This window comes from Gorilla gorilla, chromosome 2 (assembly GCF_029281585.2).
Source record: "Gorilla gorilla gorilla isolate KB3781 chromosome 2, NHGRI_mGorGor1-v2.1_pri, whole genome shotgun sequence".
Classification (NCBI taxonomy): Eukaryota; Metazoa; Chordata; class Mammalia; order Primates; family Hominidae; genus Gorilla; species Gorilla gorilla.
In genome coordinates this window covers 115,059,921-115,075,268 of record NC_086017.1, presented here as the reverse complement: position 1 = coordinate 115,075,268, position 15,348 = coordinate 115,059,921, and positions in this window count along the sequence as shown.

Here is a 15,348-nt window from a genome sequence, read left to right as displayed (position 1 = left end):
ATTCCTATACACCAATAACAGAAACGGAGCCAAATAATGAGTGAACCCCCATTCACAATTGCTACAAAGAGAATAAAATACCTAGGAGTACAACTTACAAGGGATGTGAAGGACCTCTTCAAGAAGAGCTACAAACCACTGCTCAAGGAAATAAGAGAGCACACAAACAAATGGAAAAACATTCCATGTTCACGGATAGGAAGAATCAATATTGTGAAAATGGCCATATTGCCCAAAGTAATTTATAGATTCGATGCTATACCCATCAAGCTATCATTGACTTTATTCACAGAATTAGAAAAAAAAAACTACTTTAAATTTTATATGGAACCAAAAAAGAGCCCATACAGCCAAGAAAATCCTAAGCAAAATGAACAAAGCTGGAGGCATCATGCAACCTGTCTTCAAACTATACTACAAGGCTACAGTAACCAAAACAGCATGCTACTGGTACCAAAACAGATGTACAGACTAATGAAACAGAACAGAGGGCTCAGAAATAATGCCACAAGCTACAACCATCTGATCTTTGACAAACATAACAAAAACAAGCAATGGGGAAAGGATTTCCTATTTAATACCTGGTGTTGGGAAAACTGGCTAGCCATACGCAGAAAACTGAAGCTAGACCCCTTCCTTACACCTTATACAAAAATTAACTAAAGATGAATTAAAGACGTAAATGTAAGACCTAAAACCATAAAAATCCTAGAAGAGCCAGGCATGGTGGCTCATACCTCTAATACTAGCACTTTGGGAGGCTGAGGTGGGTGGATAGCCTCAGCTTGGGAATTCAAGACCAGCCTAGGCAACATGGCAAAGCCCCATCTCTACTAAAAATACAAAGAATTGGCTGGGTGTGGTGGCAGGTGCTTGTAGTCTCAGCTACTCAGGAGGCTGAGGCATGAGAATCACTAGAACCTGAGAGGTGGAGGTTGCAGTGAGGCAATATCATGCCACTGCACTCCAGCCTGGGTAACAGAGTGAGACTCCATCTCAAACAAACAAACAAAAAAACAAGAAGAAAACCTAGGCAATACCATTCAGGACATAGGCATTGGGAAAGACTTAATGACTAAAACATCAAAAGTAGTGGCAACAAATGCCAAAATTGACAAACGAGATCTAATTAAGCTAAAGAGCTTCTGCACAACAAAAGAAACTATCATCAGAATGAACAGGCAACCTACAGAATGGGAGAAAATTTTTGCAATCTATCCATCTGACAAAGGGCTAGTATCCAGAATCTACAAGGAACTTAAATTTACAAGAAAACAACAACCCCGTCAAAAAGTGGTCAAAGGATATGAACAGACACTTCTCAAAAGAAGACATTTATGCAGCCAACAAACATATGGAAAAAACCTCATCATCACTGGTCATTAGAGAAATGCAAATCAAAACCACAATAAGTAACCATCTCACACCAGTTAGAGTGGTGATCATTAAAAAGTCAGGAAACGGTTGGGTGCGGTGGCTCATGACTGTAACGCCAGCACTTTGGGAGGCTGAGGCAGGTGGATCATGAGGTCAAGAGTTCGAGACTAGCCTGATCCACATGGTGAAACCCTGTCTCTACTAAAAATACAAAACTTTGCTGAGGATTGTGGCATGGGCCTGTAATCCCAACCACTCAGGAGTCTGAGGCAGGAGAATCTCTTGAACCTGGGGGGCAGAGGTTGCAGTGAGCCGAGATTGTGCTACTGCACTCCAGCCTGGGCGATGAGACTCCATCTCAAAAAGAAAATTAAGGAAACAACAGATACGGTAGAGAATTTGTAGAAATAGGAATGCTTTTACCCTGTTTGTGGGAGTGTAAATTAGTTCAGCCATTGTGGAAGACAGTGTGGCAATTCCTCAAGGATCTAGAAGCAGAAATACCATTTGATCCAGCAATCCCATTACTGGGTATATACCCAAAGGATTATAAATCATTCTAATATAAAGACACATGCACACATATGTTTACTGCAACACTATTCACAATAGCAAGGACTTGGAACCAACTGAAATGCCTGTCAATGATAGACTGGCTAAAGAAAATGTGGTACATATACACCATGGAATACCATGCAGCCATAAAAAGGGATGAGTTAATGTCCTTTGCAGGGACATGGATGAAGCTGGCAACCATCATCTCAGCAAACTAACAAAGGAACAGAAAACCAAACACCGCATATTCTCACTCGTAAGTGGGAGTTGAACAATGAGAACACATGGACACAGGGAGGGGAACATCACACACCAGGGCCTGTCAGGGAGTGGGGGACTAAGGGAGGCATAGCATTAGGAGAAATACCTAATGTAGATGATGGGTTGATAGGTGCAGCAAACCACCATGGCACATGTATACCTATGTAACAAATCTGCAAGTTCTGTACATGTATCCCAGAACTAGAAGTATAAAAAAAAATGAACAGAGCCTCAGAAATATGTGAGGCAACATCAAGTCCTCCAAAAAATGTGTAATGGAACTTCCACAGAGAGAAGAAGGAAAGAAAAAATACAAAAAAAATTGAAGAATTAATGGCTAAAAGTTTTCCAAATTTGGTTTCATTTAATCTCAAGTGGGACAAACGAAAAAGATCCATACCTAGACTATCATAGCAGACTGTTAAAATATACAGAAGATTATGAAACCATTAAGAGAGATAACATTATTTAGTGACAATAATATGAACTTTCACTGTGTTCATAAAAAACAGTGAAAAGACAAAACGCTAAAAAAAAGAAAAAATCAACAAATGATTCTATTTCTGGTAAAATTATTCTTCAAAATAAAAGCAACATATATTCACAGAGAAATATAAAGAGAGCATTAATTGATAGCAATTGCGACCCATAAGACAAAACTCTAAAAAGAGATTTTGCATACTCAAGCAAAGCTGTTTCTGTGAATACCTGCCTTACTACAAATTGTACCAAAAATTTAGATAGCTTTGCTGTTCAATTGTTCGTAGTTATCATTCATTGTCAACATAATTAATAAGCACAAAATGCTCACCTACAATTTGATAAAGAGTGTATGTCAAAAAGGTAAATCATCTACACCATTCAGCTAACTTAATAATATTATTTTCTTTATAGCAAGACTTTCTCAATAAAGAAAGCAGTGAATTCTTTTTTTAAAAAAATTCTAGTATATTACCAAATAGTCTGTGTTCTGCCATGTCATCTATTCACCCCACATTGAGTAGGACTGCATATAATTCCATTTAAGAGCACCACATGTTCTCACTAAGTGGGAGTTGAACAATGAGAACATATGGACACGGCGGGGGGGGGACATCATACATCAGGGCTTGTTGGGGGGGGCGCAAGGGGAGGGAGAGCATTAGGACAAATACCTAATGCATGCAGGGCTTAAAACCTGGATGATGGGTTGATTGGTGCAGCAAACCACCATAGCACGTGTATACCTATGTAACAAACCTGCATGTTCTGCAAATGTATCCCAGAACTTTAAGTAAAATAAAATTTAAAAAAAGAAACAGATGCTGTATTTTAATAAATATTAAAATTCCTTACTATAAAATCAATATAAATACTATTCTGACAATTATAATCTTATAAAGTGGAACGAATCTGAGTTTTACTTTTTCAGATATTTTCAAGTTTTTATTTTTATACTTGTTTCTGAATTACACAAGATAATAATTAGACATTGCTTAGTTCAGTTTTTCTTCAGAAAAGTTGATTTACTTTCTTTTTTTTTTTTTTTTTTTTTTTTTTTTGAGACAGAGTCTTGCTCTATCGCCCAGGCTTTGCAGTGCAGTGGCACAATCTCGGCTCACTGCAACCTCCGTCTTCCAGGTTCAAGTGATTCTCCTGCCTCAGCCTCCTGAGTAGCTGGGACTACAGGTGCATGCCACCATGCCCTGATAATTTTTTTTAATTTTTAGTAGAGACAGGGTTTCACCATGTTAGCCAGGATGAAACTTTCTATGTTTTCATGTCCCACCTAGTTATTTTCTACATTTTTGGTAGGTAAAAATATTTCACACATTTTACCAACAAAGGCACAAAGGTAAAGTCATATTCTCAAAACAATATAGAATAAACCTCTGTAATATCTTCCTGTAATTCGATGACACTGTTTTTACTGCATTCAGCTATATAGTTATAGCCCTGAACTTATTCTGGTATTTCAAAGAAGAGTGATGTGTAACAGACACAACAGGCTAGCATCAGACTTCATATTCAGTAGCAGAATTTTATAGTAGATTATGTATGAATACAATTACTGAAAAACAAGTACAAAGAGCTGTATAACTTCAAGAATTCTATAACTGAGCAGGTGTAACTACAAACAAATAGTAAATATGTGACAAAATTGGTGGTTGAATGGTATATTAAAATGTAAGTTTTGTGAAACAAACATACAAAGAAATTTGATTTGTTTGTTAGAGAAGCTTCCAGAAAAAGGAGATAAATGAAGAATAATAAATTGGATAGAAGCAGAAATCAGTATGAAATGGTGGGTGAATTGTGAGAAAAGAAATCTGCCTGACAGCAATGAGTAAGGGCATGTTTATTGGAGTAAACAAAAAAAAATTTTCTTACATTTTACTAAATAAAATTGTCATACAAATATCTCATTAGTCTACTCAAATCTCACCAAGCTTCAACACTTGGTATTATTTCTTCATTGCTAATTTCCACTTAAAAAAGATATACGCCATTATCTAATAGAAGCATATGAAAATTGCCATTTTAACCCCTTAGTCAAAATGGACCAATGAGATTGATTCTATTTCCTAGGAATTCTGAATTTAGATAAAGAGAAATTTCATTAATTAGATCAGAAAGTTTGCAGTTAATGTGGAATCGATGGTTATGGCTAATATTTTGCAGGGAGGATGAGCAACCAAATTAAATTCTATGCAAGTAGTACCAAGAGAGTTGGACTGTAGAATGGGAAAAACAAATGAGACAGACATACAGAGGACAGGACAGAAGTGAAAAGATATTAAATATCTTGAAGACATAGTAAGAACACACTGAGAGCTTTCCATTCTTTAGGACCTGCTTGTATATTCTGTTCAAATTGATCTCTCTCTTCTCTGAACCAAAATATAACTTATTCAAATTATTTTGTGATACTAGGCTATCTATGGCCTTAATATTTTTATAAATTTTATTTGAAAGTAGAACATTTGTGGTTATTTATATAACATATCTTTAAAGATGTTTTTGGTGCTTTAAACTTTGGAATAATCTGTAGCATTTTATAAAAAAATTCAATTATTTTACATTTTAGAAATGCAAAGTTATCACTCAGTTTTGTTTCTCTTCTATGAAAGTTTCACAGAGACCATAGACCCAGTTTATTATAATTATGAATGATGAATTGAAGATTAACAGTTGCACTGACCTAAATTATAGTAAAATAATAACCAAGAGTCTCATTATTTTCATTTGCAAGATACAATGAATAACATAAAGCTATGAACAGATATGCTATAATAGTTAATATTCAGAGTTCAGATTGTCTTTAAGACATAAAAGCAGCTAGGCATGTTTCAAAGATGTTTCAAAGATTCAGTTATAAAATAAGTTCACACTCTGTGTCTATAAAATATTATAAATTCCACCTCATGAACAACTCACTGTTTGGAGAATCAGTTATCCAAAGACAAATTCCTATTCTAGGCAGAATAGCATAAGAGAAGAAGTACTTAGCACATAATTCCTTTAGTCTATTATCACAGTTATTTAGAACAGGTGTGCTTATAATCATAAGAAACTGGAAAAATTAATCTTTCATGGCAAACTCCCATTTTCACTCCTGAGGAACATAGTGTTAGAATACAAAGCAGGAATTTTGGCAGAAAGAGGTCTTCTTAATGCATCTTATGTACCTCCTTTGGACATTATCTCCCTATGATACTCCAGCTCCTTTATTTTGTTATCGTTTTCAGGCATATTTTAAAGACAACAAAATAGTCATTTTACAGGGCTACAAGGTCTGTTGTGTGGCAGCAAATTACATTATAAAATAGCCATAGGTGTGTACCCCATGAAGTTGTAAAATGTGATTTGCAGAGATCTGATGACAGGTCTGTCTCTGTAAGGCTCCATCCCAGGTTGTGCCCTCCATCTGTTCCACAGGTCTTCATCTGGTTGCATCTAAAGGAAGTAAAATATCTTCATCTTCAGGTCTAATGCAGTAATATAAAAATGAATTAATTTGATAAAGTAAAAGGGAATTTAACACACTTATTTTGATTAAAATATCAATAAAGTCTGTTACTTATGAAAATAATTTAAAAATGCTTCCTACTTACTCTACAGTAATGTGAACCTGAATACCATTCCAAATACAAATCAGCCTCATTGGTTAAAGCCAATATTAGTAACATTTCCTCTACTTGATGAATTAGCATAGTTTTTGTTTTAACTCTTTATCTTGCCTTTTCAATGGAAACATGAAAACAAAATTAAAATTTTCTTTCAAGTATTTAAGGAGGTTATTTACTTGACATTTTCCTGCCTTGATCTTTCTATTGTGAAATTCCTCCATTTTTAGGTAGACTAAACTTTAAGGCTGATTATAGAAATAAGGAAACAATATGTAAGAGAAGCATAAACCAAAACAAAAATCATATATGCAATCAATAAATATAAAAGAGCTAGTTATTACTCAAAGACAGTTTTTTTTTTTGGCTTTAGCTTCTGAGGTCATTTGGACCTCTTTTATAGGATAAACATGGAAGCAATTATAAGATTCACATGAACAGGTGATGTCCTCCTTGTTTATGTCCTATTTTAAATTACATTTATCGTTTTATATTTCTTCTTCCCCAATTTACCCATAAGTAATTTATTACACTAGGCTAAATTTTGTATTTTTAAAAGCATATAAATTAATGTTTTCGTACCCTGATGCCCACTCATTTACATGTATTATCTCTATAGATAGTACGTGGTTAAACTTATCTGGAGTTGCAGAGAGAGTAATGATATTAAAGGGCATGCCAGTACTTTGAACCTGGACTGAATACTGACTCCAGAATCTTAACAGTCAGAGGCTTGTTAAGCACAAGAAAATAAAGATAGCTAGCATTTTAAAAATACACCATTTTTCCCTAAAGAAATTTTAAAAGCCTTTAATTTCTCCTGCTTCAAAAATTAAAAACACAATACTTCATAAATGCCATTACTTCATAAGTTTTAAAATTCAATCTTAAAAAGAGTAAATGAAGCAGATAATAGAACTAGAAAGAAAGGAAAGCTAAAGAAATGTCAAGAAAGAATAGAGTTGGGACAAGACATATGGTTGTATTAGTCAGGGTCAAGTCAAGAGACAGAAAGTATACTGATAATTTGAACAAGACAAAGTAAATAGTAAGAATTGTTACCTAGTACATATGATTAGTGAATCAGAAAAGGAAGTCTTTAAGGGGTGCAAAAGTAGCAAAGATATAAAGTTGATTCGACCTCTAAGGCTAAGAGAAAGCAAACAGGGAAGTGACTTAGAAATTTATGGTAGGAGACAGCCCCCAAAGCTGTGATTCAAACCTCTTTCCAAAGAGTGCAGCTATCCCTGGAACACTTTCACTGCCATGGCGAGTAAATTTGCTGGAGGGTGTAGGTCAGCCCTCTAAGTGGTGAAGAAACTTGCTCAAGAGTTTGAACTGCAACTAGCCCATAGCAGTAGCCTACCAGGCTTTAGAGAAACCCACCAGAGTATTTCAGCTTCACTGAGGTTTATGGGCTGGCTCATGAGGGCCTCTGAGGTTAACACTACCTAGCCATCCACTGCTTGTGATGCTGAAACAGCAGAATCCCTTCCTCCTGCCCTAGTTTTGGGATATCTTTCTAGTTCCCTTTTTTGACAAAGCTTAACATTGACATCAGTTGGCTAAGTAGTGTCCAGGTCCACTATAAACAATGCAGGAAAGAAAAGATGGGTCTGCGGTTGAAAGTGAATAAACTGATAACTGTCATATTCTATGTAGATGGTTATTCATATTCCATACACACCCTTATTCAAACGTTTTAACTTCTATAATACAACAAAAACAACTCTGTTTCCACCTAACAGGATGTCATTATTTTATGTACTAGGAATGAAGTTCTTACCCTCCACCACCATGAGGGGACACTAGGTCTCAACTGTCATTTTACCTATCACTAGCTACACTGGTTACTTCTCAAATCCAGTAACCATTCAACTGAATATTTCTTATCTAAGGCAAAAAATTGTAAGTTAAATCTTCAATAATGTGTATATAAAATAATAAGTAGAAAGAGACGAAAATACTTAATAACTGTATATAAGTAAATATATAAACGTAACAAGCAAAGAAAATGCATATAAAACTACCTGTGTCTTCACTTCTGTAATTGGTCACGAGACTGTGTTTGATATCTGCAAACTCTTACCTATTCAATGTTTTTTTTTTGTTTTCCTTTATTTTAATTTTATTATTACTATACTTTAAGTTTTAGGGTACATGTGCACAATGTGCAGGTTTGTTACATATGTATACATGTGCCATGTTGGTGTGCTGCACCCATTAACTAGTCATTTAGCATTAGGTATATCTCCCAATGCTATCCCTCTCCCCTCCCCCCACCCCACAACAGTCCCTGGAGTGTGATGTTCCCCTTCCTGTGTCTATGTTTTTTTTTGTTTTCAGCCAGAACATTAGCAAGTTGGAATTCTTTACCAGGTAAAATAACTCACACCCTTTATTTCTCAAGTATTTGAGTCCTCATTAGTTCTGCTTTCTTAGTTTGCTCTAATTTTTCCATTACTTTTACTATTTGCATGAAAGTGCTATGAACCTCTTCCTTTTAAAAGCATTGAATCCTCTGTGCTCCTGTTGTGTGAAATCAAAACAGTTTCCTCTTGGTAATCAGTATCAATCACTTCAACCGTTAGAGTAACTTCTTTTTCTGTGGTTAGTTCAGTGGATATGTAGCCCAAGGTTATCAGGGGTAAGCTTATTTTCCAATTCAGCAGTACCAAAGTTACCTTCTCTTTCCCTGATAACTAAGTCCACCTTAGAAGTAGAGCTCAAAATTGCCAAGAAAAAAAAATTCTATTACTGGTTTATTAGGAATAACAGCAAGGGAAGTCACTTCTATGATTACCCCTTGGTTTCCTAATTTTTGTTTTTTAACTATGAAGGTGAAAATATCATATAATGGTCTCTAATTCAAACCATAAGCTACATCCTGTAAGGGAAATTCTCATCATTTCAATGTATTGTGTCTCAACCAATGCTATACTTTAGTCATCAGCAAGCCATTTCATTCAGTCAGCCACTTCTTAGTGATGAGGTGTGTGGTAAGTTCATTAATTCCAGGGGCATACATTACCTTGAGTCAGTTAACACAGAAAAAGAAAATTAAATACCACATGTTCTCACTTATAAGTAGGAGCTAAACATTGGATACACATGGACACAAAGCAGGAACAACGAACACTGGGGATTCCAAAACGGAGGAGAGAGGGGAGACGAAGCTGAAAAACTACCTGTTAGGTTCTATGCTCACTACTTTGGCAATGGGATTATTAGAAGCACAAACCTCAGCATCACGCCACATACCCATGCATCAAACCTGCATGTGTACCGCCAAAGTCTAAAATTTGAAAAAATAAATAAACATACGAACAATTTTTTTTGCTTCAATTTATTTTCAGGTGGTTTTCCTAATAATTTTCCTCTCTTCTTTCAAGACATAAAAAAATTACAAACAAAAAACAAACATCAGGCTCTTACATTTTCATAATTTTGAAAATACAAAATTCATCTAGCCTTGGTGGAAAAGTTTTAAAAACGCTGGTGATATTCAGACTCGTTAATGCTATTAACTCGTTAATAAAGAAAGTGTTATATCCACCAGAACTCTTACAGATAACACACTTCACTTGCTGAAGAAGTAACATCCGAAGACTGTTTTTAATGTTCTAGAGATGCAAATGGAGTATATGGTAGAAAGGCAGTAAAAAAGCAATTTCATTTAGGAAAAGTCATTTCTTAGTGTATATTCTGTGAAGGGATATTATTTGATTAAAATAAAATACATTACAATTTAGTAAAGACAGAATTATCATGGAAAAAAATTTTCCATGGGCATGTGCTAATTGCTCCATATCCCTTGCAATAAAATGAGTCCCTCGATTAGAATCAACACTCTATGAAACACCATAATAGTAGATAAGATATTCTGTGAGACCAGAAATGTTGGTGTTGGTGAAATTATTGTGGGCAAGAAAGAAAAACGTCCCCAGTGCATGTCTATTTCAGTGATGATGATAAATCTCTGCCTACTTCATAATAGGAGGTCAACATAATTAACTGGCTGATCTCAAAGAAAGGGGGCCATGTCAGGGTCTCATGTTCTTGGTAACTTCTGAACTCAATAGTTGTGGTAGATGGATCAGCTTTGGTAAGATGTTGAATCCATGTATATACCATATCCCTCTCACCATAGTTTTCAAATAGCCATTTATAAAGCAATGCCATGGCAAGAGAAAGAAGTTGAATAAAATCAATTTAAAATAGACCATGTTGTCTACGGGTGGCTATTGAGAACCATCTCTGTAATAATTGCCCTTTGGTGAGCATGGAATACACATCCATTATGTACACATGTATTTATATCTATATGTGTATGTGTCTGTGTGTATACGTATACAGGTAACTGATGTACATACCCAAACGATGGCATGTGGCTGTGATAGCATCCAGTTTATGATGGAAATCTCAGACAGCATGATCAACTAATTAACTATGATTATTCACCCTCTATCCGGGCTGAATAGCAAGCCACAAGTATTTGTTTGTTTGTGTTTTTTGTTTTTGTTTCTTTCTAGAGAAGAAAAATTATTTGTAGAAGATGGCATAGATTTGACTTAAAATCTTAGAAGTCTTCTCCATGATTCTCCCACTGTTATTTGTCAGATATACCATAAAGCATCCCTATTTTCAAAAACATATTGAACGTTATTGAATTTGCTGCACCATAAGATCCCAAAGAAGAGCAGCTTGTACTGAAACCTCACCTCATTACCGAGTATGCTCTTCTATTGGTCCCCAGTCAAAACTGGCAGCCTTATAAGTGGACAGTTTGAAGTAGCACATGCAAATGTGGCTGGCATAAGTGTTCTTCCCAATTCTTGGCTAAGAGAACTGCCCTCTCGTAGTTCTTCATATGTATATATGACATGCCAGGAGAATGTCTGCAGAAAGGAGGCCAAGGAGACAGAGTCACTTCATGTTTGTCCATTCCCTAAGGAATCTCAGTCATGCATTTCTGTTGTTCAATGCCTGAAAAGAATCGCCATATACATATTTTTTCTTGGTTTTATAGTTGTTTTCAGAGGAAGAATATGTCAAATATAAATTACTCTGAAATGATTGAAAGCTGTAGTTGAATATGCAGTTTGATTTAAAAGTGTCTAGCAACATTGCTAATATTAACTACTGTACTATAGATTACATTTAGGTCATTATAATCTGCTCAATGTTTATTAACTTCATATCACAAACTTTAAATTAATAACTAATTAAAAATATTAAAGATATTGAGTAATATAGCCATTCTTTTGCAAACAAGTTATATTGAAAATAGTTTGTAAAATAAATATTTTGCTGCACAACATTAATATTAAAAAGCAATGGATAAAAGCAAAATTACCTTGATAAAGTTTAGCATGGGAGCTAAAATCTAGGCATGTTCCTGTCTTGAATCAAAACTTTTAGACTGCCCTGAAAATCTCAGTTTCCTGTAGAACTCTTCTTGAAGACCAGTGAGTTTCAGCAAGAACTAGGTAAAATCAGTCTGGGTATGTTTTTACTTATTATTAATATATAAAAAAAGCATTTTAAAATTTACCACCTCCAAAACTTTCTACATTTTCCTTGAATTTACATTATAAAGCATCCATAGTTATTTTCTTTATTCGTAATTAATTTGTAGTTTAAATTGTTTCTTCATTTTATTTTATGTGCTCCACTTGTTGCTGGTGAGTTTTCAAATGAAATAAAAATAGAAATTTGTAGGCTGGGCACGGTGGCTAACAGGTGTAATCCCAACACTTTGGGAGGCCAAGGTGGGTGGATCACGAGGTCAGGAGATAGAGACCATCCTGGCCAACACAGCGAAATGCCAACTCTACTAAAAATACAAAAATTAGCCAGGTGTGGTGGTGCACTCCTGTAATCCCAGCTACTTGGGAGGCTGAAGCAGGAGAATCGCTTGAACCCGGGAGGTGGAGGTTGCAGTGAGCCGAGATCGTGCCACTGCACTCCAGCCTGGCGACAGAGGGAGACTCCATCTCAAAAAAAAAAAAAAAAAAGAAAGAAAAAATAATTAAAATTTGCTTGTGTGGGTCATTCTCCTGCTAAGTCATCTCAGATTGATACAAGAAGAATGACTCAACTGGTCTACAGAACGTAACTGTGACTGCCTTAGAAGACACTTGGCAGATGTGTTACTCAATGACATCTAAATTAGACATTCTGATTCAATAACTAGAATTTGGTCTCCAATTTGTCAAAAAAGGTAGAAATAAATATTTAAGTTCCCAGATATTTTTCATTTTTATCACTAACTAGAAAATAGCATCATTTATAAATCATTCTTACCATGTATAATAGTTTAGCTCTTCCACATCCCATAGATATGACATTGAGAAGAGAGATGCATTTTTATACACACAAACACACACATGTAGGTGTATATATATATATATATATACACACACACATATATTCATAATGCCAGATCATATTGTACACATACCTTCTCTATTATATTCTCTTCTATTTTATTTATTTTGGAAAATAAATTTTTTTCAGGGATTTATGAAGTCCTAGTTACTTGAAAGTGATATTCTTGATTATATCTTTCACAGATTTCTTCTAAAAGTGAAATGTTATTGAAACTTGATTACTTTAAGTCTATCCTTTCAGCAACTTGTCTAAATCTAGTTATTCTAATCAATAGTAATGACAGCCATTCACAGTAGAACTTCATGCAATCTTGCTTTTTGTAGAGCATGATTAAGTGAATTATTTCCTGGATTCTACACTGGTGTTATGTGAAATCAGTTTTACACTGGTTTTATATCTAAGCTTGCCTTTGGCATCTTACCTCGCTAGATGTTAAAAAAAACTATATGTAACATAATCTAATTTTTCCTACATTGTGATTGTTTATTATCCTGACTTAAGTGATTTGGTTTCTTTTGCCATTGAATATAGACTTTGTGTTCCAATCAGGTGACTGTGAGTTTCCCAACATAGCTGTTATTCTGGGGAGAGAACTGAAATTTTATTCTTTGTGACTTAGTTAGACTTTGAGTACACATTGAACTAGTAACATAAACTAAGAATCTCACAAATGTTTGCCATGACACAGTAAGAACCAGGCAGAATTGTATGACGGCAGTGACAATTCACTTCTATGTCTTACTGAATTCAACCCAATAGCATCCTTACCTTTAAGAAGATAAAACACGAGTAGGTAAAACTAAGTGCAATGTTGATGGGTTATAAATGACTTGACGGCAGTGAGCAGCACTTAGGAGAACTGCTCCAGATAGAGCTTATCCAGGTAAAGCAAAGTTACTAAATGTTTAAATAAAATTTAAGGGAGACTAAAGCTTCAATACTTGGCTTTAGGTGGCTTTTCAGAGCATGTTTTTTTTAAGGTATCACCAAGTAGTTATTCATACATCAAAGAAAATATCAAAAAAAAAAGAGATTTCAATTACCAGACTAAAAAGAAAGCTAGGTGGTCCAAAAAAAAAAAAAAAAAAAAAAAAAGAGACAAATACAAAAACTCTCAAAGCATTCCCCTTGTGAATTGGAATAAACTGACCCTAGTTGACCTGTTGGTTAGTCTACTGTTCATAGTACATACACTATAATGTCCTCACACTGTAGTAATTTTACATGGCACACTTAGTAACTTACTTAATTATTTGATATCAATTACCCATTTTAGCAAAAGGACAGAAGAAGAAACACATGAAAATATCTATGAAAAATAAAGTAGTTGTATTAATTGGCTATTGCCAAACGAAACGAACAAAATCAAAAGCAAAAAAAAAAAGTGTAGTAGTCCATTTTCACACTGCTATAGAAAACTACCTGAAACTGGGTAATTTATAAATAAAAGAGGTTTAATTGACTCACAGCTCTGTTATGGTGGGGGAGGCCTCAGGAAACTTACAATCCTGGTGGAAGGCAAAGGGAAAGCAAAGCAATTCTTACATAGCTGCAGGAGACGGAGAGATAGGAGATGTGCCACACTTTCAAACAACCAGATCTCTTGAGAACTCATTCACTGTCATGAGACCAGCATGGGGGAAACTGCCCCCATGATCCAATCACCTCCCATGAGGACCCTCCCTCGACACATAGGGATCACAATTCAAGATGAGATTTGGATGGAGACATGGAGCTAAGCCACACCAAAAAGTGTGCTTTTATATCAAACTACATTAAGAATCATAGACCTGCTAATGCCCTGAGGCATTAACTGTGAGTTGACTGACCAGGGCAGGGCTCAGCTTTACAAGGTCTTCTGATTTTAACTGTTTTTTCATGAAACTGAGATCACCTAGGGGTCATCTGCTCCAGGTTGGGTTTAGATGTACCATTTTTCTCCACACTGCAGGTCTGTGAGTTCTAGTCCACTCCCCATGTATGTCATCCTCCTTGGATTAGCAGGTCAGCAGGGCATGTTCTTATCATAGTGATGTCAAAAGCACAAGGCAATACACAGAATTACATGAGACTCTTAAGACTTAGATTCAGAAAAGTACACGGTCATGGATGACTACATACTGTTAGTTAAAGCAAGCCACATGGTCAAGCTCCAAGTCGAGAGGCTGAGAATGATACTACACTCATGCTAAGACCATGCCAAGGGTAAAAAGTCATAATTCAGGTTTAGCTCAGTGGCCAGTGTCAGGGAGCATTCAGTCTATAGAATTCTAAATTACATACAAATGTATGTCTCTTAAAGCAGCAGTCTCCAACCTTTTTGGCACCAGGGACCAGTTTCGTGGAAGACAATTTTTCCATATATTTGGGGTGGGCATGGTTTGGGAATGATTTACAGGCATTACATTTATTGTGCACCTTATTTCTACTGTTATTACATTGTAATATATAATGAAATAATTATACAACTCACCATAATGTAGGAACAGTGGGAGCCCTGAGCTTGTTTTCCTGCAACTAGGTGGACCCATCTGGGGGTGATGGGAGATGGTGACAGATCATCAGGCATTAGATATTCATAATGCGCACGCAACCTAGCTCACTCATATGTGCAGTTCATGCTCTCATGAGATCTAGTGCCACTGCTGATCTGACA